The sequence below is a fragment of the Ctenopharyngodon idella genome, chromosome 16 (genome assembly GCF_019924925.1).
Source record: "Ctenopharyngodon idella isolate HZGC_01 chromosome 16, HZGC01, whole genome shotgun sequence".
In the NCBI taxonomy this organism is placed as follows: Eukaryota; Metazoa; Chordata; class Actinopteri; order Cypriniformes; family Xenocyprididae; genus Ctenopharyngodon; species Ctenopharyngodon idella.
This window is the reverse complement of record NC_067235.1, coordinates 29,975,001-29,982,573: the sequence shown is the minus strand read 5'-3', so window position 1 is coordinate 29,982,573 and position 7,573 is coordinate 29,975,001. Positions and strand designations below refer to the sequence as shown.

The 7,573-nt window shown below is 36.2% G+C and overlaps 1 protein-coding gene across 3 annotated transcripts in view; it reads right to left on the bottom strand.

Annotated features, from left to right (window-relative positions):
* Nucleotides 1–2,961: 2,961 nt before the first annotated feature.
* The window catches only part of otud7b (OTU deubiquitinase 7B), a 33,128-nt gene continuing 28,516 nt past the window's right edge, over nt 2,962–7,573 (bottom strand). For all 3 annotated transcript variants that reach the window (XM_051865502.1, XM_051865504.1, XM_051865503.1), the window contains one exon: nt 2,962–7,573. This exon is cut by the window's right edge and continues 2,075 nt beyond it. The gene's annotated coding sequence lies outside the window, so the exon portion shown is untranslated.

The window sequence follows — 7,573 nt, the reverse complement described above, 5'->3', positions numbered from 1 at the left end:
GAATCAAAGAACCATTTCACAGCAACCTCCAACCAGCAGAGAGACTGAGACAGGCGGGTTTAGATTATGATGAGCGTGCAGCATCAGTGTTCAGACGGATATGAACTGATGCAGTCTGCACTGTGGAAAAGGCTTCCACTTGAAATGGATACCTGCAAAGCAAAAACAAATGAAAACTGATCCCAAAGATATCAATGTTGCTATTACTAATTCATCAGACTCTCACTTTGAATTTATTGGAGCAAAAGAACTCACAAGCAATAGCCCACAAAAATACCTCATGAATAAGACACATGTCCTGAGCACTAATCCAGCAACTACTAATATATAAGGTATACATTCTCACATTGTAAAAGCAAATAGCTTTCAGTAATCAAATATACAGCTGAATTAAGGAGAGTGAACTTTATTTATTCTTTACCCTGTTAACTGTGTCCTGACACAAGGCAAAGATCACATGCTGTGGGCAATTAGCAGTCTTAAATGGCAGACAGTGCTTTCTAGGAATTCAATTTAAATGACCCTCCAGTAACTTTTCCAGACATTTTGAAAGTATTGGAAGGACAGATGTCAGCTGCATTTTGAGGAAGCAAGTTGCATGCTTGCTTATGGCTATAGTTTTTGTTCTCATTAATTTAGTTCAGAGTTAAATAAGAGTTAAGTGTCCAGTCATTGACTGGATACAAGAGGCCTGTTGCTACCCAGGTAAGTTTGAGATTAGTTTGAGCAAACTGTTTTTTTCAGGCTGAAGAAATTGGATTGGTTTTAGAGGTGTTCATATGGTAACTAAAGCCCTGGGTATAGTCCGCTTTACACGTACGCTAGTGTAACACAGCGTTGACACAGTCGAATGCACAGCCTTGGAAAATATAATTAAAAATATAATTATATTGGAAATTTGACTCGTACGCATACACAGGCTTTAGACGCATGCAGTTTTAAACAATCTCTCACCATGAGTTACAACCCATGTAAACAACTTATTCTTATTCTTATACTATTCTTTCATGTTAGAGTTGTACAAATGAGGGTACTTTCTAACCTCTTTGCACAATCTCTTGTCTATGTAGGCCTCTATTGTCGCTGTAGCTTGCATGTGTTCCCGTCTGTTCAGTTTTTCTTTGACTTGATTGACTACCTTGTGAATCGACGCCCCCAGGGCACGGTTGCCACCTTGTGGATAAACTAATAACTGCAAAAAAAAATTAAACACTGCATGTACCTGCGTGTACAAATACACATGGTTACAAAAATCCGGCAGTGTGCATACTCTTCTGATCATGAAATTCGCACCACGCACATTGCACGCTGACCTTTGCCCAATTTTTATTCTGGGTTAGAGATGGCAAACCGAAACTGGACCCCGTTTCTCTCGCTCCAAATTAAATTAGATTAAATTATTAAATGAAAGCAGTTTATAGTGGGAAAAAAAATTTGAGGCAAAATTGCCCATCTTTTATATATTGTCTTCATTTAATTGACAATTAATATTAAACTTTGCATTTAAATTAATATAAATATATACATATAAATAAAAGCTTTATTATATAAAACTTTTCAACTGATTAAGCTTTTCTTTTGAGCTCTTTGTGAACCTTTAAATTCAGTTGATTCACATACATTGATATATTCAGATATTTTCTTTTAGCTGCCTTCTCAAACTTTTGTGGCAGCAGCAGTTTATTCTTGCAAATGCATTTAAATTCATATTTTTTCATAATGATCTCTTAAAGGGATAGAATAAAATAAAAATTGTGTCATCGTTTACCCTCGTGTTGTTCCAAAACTGTATAAGTTTCTTTCTTCTGTTGAACACAAAAGATATATTAAAGAATGTCTGTAATCAAACAGTTGATGGTAGTCATTGACTTCCATAGTATCTTTTTTCCTACTATGTAAGTTAAAGGGTTAGTTCACCCAAAAATGAAAATAATGTCATTTATTACTCACCCTCATGTCGTTCCACACCCGTAAGACCTTCATTCATCTTCGGAACACAAATTAAGATATTTTTGATTAAATCCGATGGCTCAGTGAGGCCTACATTCAAAGCAATGGCATTTCCTCTCTCAAGATCCATAAAGCTACTAAAAACATATTTAAAACAGTTCATGTGAGTACAGTGGTTCAGTTCATTTGTGTTCCAAAGATGAATGAAGGTCTTACGGGTGTGGAACGACATGAGGGTGAGTAATTAATGACATAATTTTCATTTTTGGGTGAACTAACCCTTTAATGGCTACCATCAACTGTCTGGTTCTAAACCAGGTTGGATTTGTATGGTTTTGTCTAAAACTCAGAGTTTGTTCAGCTAGCTTCATGCAACAGGCCTCAGGGTTATTAACTAAAAGTAAAATCATAATAACAAATTTTTTTGCTACTTGAAATAAAATAAACATTAATTAAAAAAAAAAAAAAAAAAAAAAAAAAAAAACCTTAAACGTATTTATTCCAGCTAGTTGCCAAGGCAATATTTCTAATTTTAATTTAGTTTAACTTGATGTGAACTAAAACTAAAATAAAAAAACCGATATAGACACATATAAAAACAAAAACTAATAATAAAAAAAAAAAACACAACGAAATTACTAAAACTTATATATAAGAGTTTTAATTTTAATATATATATATATATATATATATATATATATATATATATATATATATATATGCTGGATATTGGGATTACTGGAAAAACTGAGATTGCATTAAATTATTGGATTATATTTTTTAGAGCTAAGCAGTAAAATGTATATTCGGAAATGTCCATTATTTCTTTATTTATTATTTTGCAAATTAAGCCCTTACTAATTCCCATTAAAATCTTCCATGACTGTGTGAACCTTGTATATGCAGCTGAAAGCTTGTGTCACTGTAAAAATTCGGTTTTATTACAAAGACTCAAATGTATAGTCAAATGTAGAGAGTGAGGGTGGAAAATAAAATCAATACAAACAACTGTTTAAATACAATGAGAATTTTATTAAAACGGTGCAAAAAGAAAAGAAAAATAAAATAAAACTAACATAAAAATCAGATGTTCTTTCCACCTAGATTGCACTGTCACACAGCCTGGGGTCACCTCTCAAACAAGGAGAAAGGTACAACGGCTGAAAACAAACACAAATTGCCCAATTAGCCAGAAGTAATGCACAAATATGATTAGATAAATTGCATCTGCCAGTTCTGTACATGCAACAGTTTCAGTCTCATGCAAATTCGAGAATGCTGATGACTGTAGCTCTGTCACATCCATGAAAACATACCATATAAAAATAGTAAGTAAGCTACTTCATAACAAAACAAAGCCCACTGTATTAAATAAGAGAATTTAGTGTGTGAAATCTGATGGTGGATGCCACCACCATCATTAAAAAATGTACTCAAAATGTGATTAAGTAGCATAATTCGCTTCAAAATAGAAATTAGGAAACTTCAGGAGGCCCGTCTGTTTGACAACTAGCCATGTAAGAAAGAACATCCTAGTTTCAGAAACTAAACATCCCAGTCTTTTGAAAAATCTTACTACAAATATATATTTTCAAATCAAACCTTGTCAGATCACTGATGGAGAAATTAGTTTGTTCACAAGAAACTCTCTGATTTAAGACAGCGCCGTACGCACCAGAATACTGACTCCACCACCAAATCAGCTGACTTCAACTCAGGGTACGGTCCTACAGCATACATTCGTATCTTTAAAAAACACTGTAAAACTGCTTTTGATTTACAAAAATAACTTGAACGTATTTATACATTTTTTTTTTTTTATTTCTTAATACAAAAATGTTTGCACTCTTATTGAAGTCCAACGCTCTGGGTGGCTGAATGACCATTCCATTTGTCAAATAAATGAATCCGTTAAAACGCAAACTACAAGTACACTGGAAGGAGAACAAACTCCTACGGAGAGAGTAGCTGTCATTTCACTGACAATTTCCTCTTGTTTGTGCCTTAAAGCTGCAATATGTTTGCAAAAGCACAATTTACCAGACGCGCGCACACACACACACACACACACACACACACACACACACACACACACACACACACACACGCTGAATTCCTTTTTGCGACTTAGCAGTGTGGAAATCTGGGTAAATGGTATATACCTTACATAAGACCAAAAAAAAGTTAATTGCTTGCATTTTATATTCAAATGTGCCTGACCAAATGAAAAAAAAAAAAAAAAACTTTCTGAATCATAAAGCAGCAGCAGCAGCGTACTCTTTGTCCCTTATTTACACTGAAAATGTGAGCCAGTCTCAAAAGGTCACTAGGGAGGCACTGATGTAGAAATAATGAAAACGAAACCTAAACAAGTGTGCCATCTATTGGTTATACGAGTGAATAACATGTCAAAAATATCTTTCATTTGGGAAGAAAAAAAATGAAACTATCAACCCTCTATGTTCTTATCTTGCTGGACAATATTAGGAAATTTAGTGCTTTAAAAAATGAAATTAATCTACACTTCAAAAACATGGGAGATACCATATAAAGAGGTATGTTGAAATTGTTAGGATACTAGCCTGGCATATTTTTAAAGGGTTAGTTCACCCAAAAATGAAATTTCTGTCATTATTTACTCAACCTCATGTCGTTCCACACCCATAAGACCTTCGTTCATCTTTAGAACACAAATTAAGATATTTTTGAAGAAATCCGAGAGTTTCTGAACCACACATAGGCAGCAACGTCATTGCACCTTTTGAGGTCCAGAAAGGTATTAATGTCCATGTGACTACAGTGGTTAAACCTTAATGTTATGAAGTGACGAGAATACTTTTTGTGTGCAAAAACAAAACAAAAATAACTTTATTCAACAATATCATCTCTTCTATGTCAGTCTCCTACGCTCTTGACGTAGTGAACGCAGTGCAGCCCCTCCGTGTTTACATCCAAACGCCTGCTTAGTACTGGCCGACGCTGTACATGCGAGCAGCACAACGCATGCGTGTGATGCTGACGCAAAAGCCGGCCAATAATGAGTCGGCATTTTGACGTAGAACCTGGAAGTGCTGCACTGTCTATACAACGTCAACATTGTAGGAGAATAACAGAGGAGAGAAGAAATTGTTGAATAAAGTCGTTATTTTTATTTTGTTTTTGTGCACAAAAAGTATTCTTGTCGCTTCATAATATTAACGTTGAATCATTGTAGTCACGCTGACTATTTTAACAATGTCTTTAGTACCTTTCTGGACCTCAAAAGGTGCAATAACATTGCTGCCTATGTGTGGTTCAGAAACCCTCGGATTTCTTCAAAAATATCTTAATTTGTGTTCCGAAGATGAACGAATGTCTTACTGGGTTTGGAACAACATGAGGGTGAGTAATTAATGACAGAAATTTCATTTCTGGATGAACTAACCCTTTAATTGTGCAAATCAGTAATGCAAATGTGTGAACATTGGAGAAACAAGGTGCCTTGAGCTGACACAGTTATACAAATATTTGCATACGACTGATTACATTGGTATTGAGTGTTTCAGAAGCAGAAGGGGTTCGCTATGACAACAGCTCTACATCTGCAGCACACGAACACTTACCCACATCAAATCAGCAACATCCTCTTAGTGAACTATAGAGCCCATTTAACACGAGCAATGAGAGGGTAAAGGGATAGTTCACCCCAAAATAAAGAATCTACCAGAAACTTTCTCCCTCTCATATCGTTATGAACCTGTATGACTTTCTTTCTGCTGTCAAACACAATGAGATGTTTGCAGTAGTGCTGTCAAAAGTACCGACTTCTGAAAACTACCAAGTCGATATTGAAATTTTTAAACTGTGACGCTTTGAGTGCTGTTGAGCGGATTAGTAAACACCCCTGATTGGCCATTGTGTTCACACGCTCATCAGATATGTCTGTAATTGGCTACAATGATCAACGCTTCAAAAACATGTTGTAAATAGACATCTTTGACACTCTTCACCGAGCACATACACAGATACACACAGGAGCTTGAAAGCAGGCATCTAGCAGCAGACCGGTCCGCTGTTAGATGCCTGCTTTCAAATTCAAACACTTTTGTGTGCTTTCAAACGCTCCTGTGCGTTGATCATTGTAGCCAATCACAGACATATCTGTTGAGCACCTGAACACAATGGCCAATCAGAGGTGTTTACGAATCCGCTCAACAGCGCTCAAAGCATTACACTTTTAAAATTTCAGTACCGACTTGGTATCGACGTTGGTACTTTTGACTTCAACACTAGTTTGCAGAATGTCCAGACTGCCCTTTTCCATATAATGAAATTGAATGGGGCGCTCTGCTGTGCAAAACAGTTTAACTAAACATTTAGTTCAAATTTAGCAAAAACTTAACTATGATCCAACATGTAACATGGGTTTGGCTCATCTACACTCAGATTCAGAAATAACAGAGTGCATATTTGCAGTCCAACGTAGCTCTCTAAATCTCATTCACATATTCACATTGGTGTGTCGTGCTTAGTTACAAGACACACAAGAACCAAATGCCATTTGTCATCACGGACTTCAAATTTGTCAGTACATGAGCAGAGGGCAAGACTTTCTGTGAATAATGACCTATGATCTATTACTCACATACTTGAAATTTACCACACAAGTTCCACATTTACTTTCATCATATGGAAAAGGACAATTTCCTAGTCATACGGGTTTGAAACGTCATGCAAGGGTGAGTAAATGGCAGCATTTTCCATTTCTGGCTGACTTGTACAACTAGCTGGCTTTATCAGAGGCTGTACTGTCTGTTAACAGTGTAAAAGGATTTTGAAAGCATCTGTCACAAAATCTCAACTCACGGTGCATCGTATAGTTCAGATACTAAGAGATCTGCTAGCATCCCTCTACGTCCACAAATAATGACAACACTATAATCAGCACTGTGAATCCAAAACCAAACAAAAGTAGAAATTCAGTTCAACAATCCTCCTGGGAGGACTGAACTAAGACTGAAAAGGCAACTAGGAAACAAGTGAGTTTGCGCACAACACAGTGGCACCTACAGCCGAACCCTGACCTCCGCAGTCCACGCGAGTGGAACCGCAAGCTCTGCCTCCAGAATGGAGCAAACCGCCAGACTAGAAGCACAGCAACATAACAGTCTATTCATTGTCACATCTAAAACCCACATGCACAACCTCTGGACATTAGAAAAGTGCTTGATTTGGTGCAGCAACTACTCTGGGGGCGATACTGCGTCTATCAATAATCTTGTGTCCAGTGAATCTGATGGAAGCTGATGCGTTAACCCTAACATCATAAAGGAACACCATTTTATTTGGTGCAGCAGTAACATCTGAAGAGGTCAGAAATTGTTTTCAACATCAGCCCCCTTTGACCTGCAAGTACCTAGAACTAATTTATTAATATAACCAACATAATACTTGAATACTACCACATGATGTACCATTTCTAAAAAATGATGTCTAATTTCTTTCCTTGAGAAAGGGAATTTTTTTTGCACTAATTTTAAAGGTTTTGCACTTTTAAATGTTCTAAAAACACTTAATAGAACGTAAATTACTGCAATTTTTAATGAGGATGTGTAAAGACCTAAAACGAACCCTTTGTCTGTCA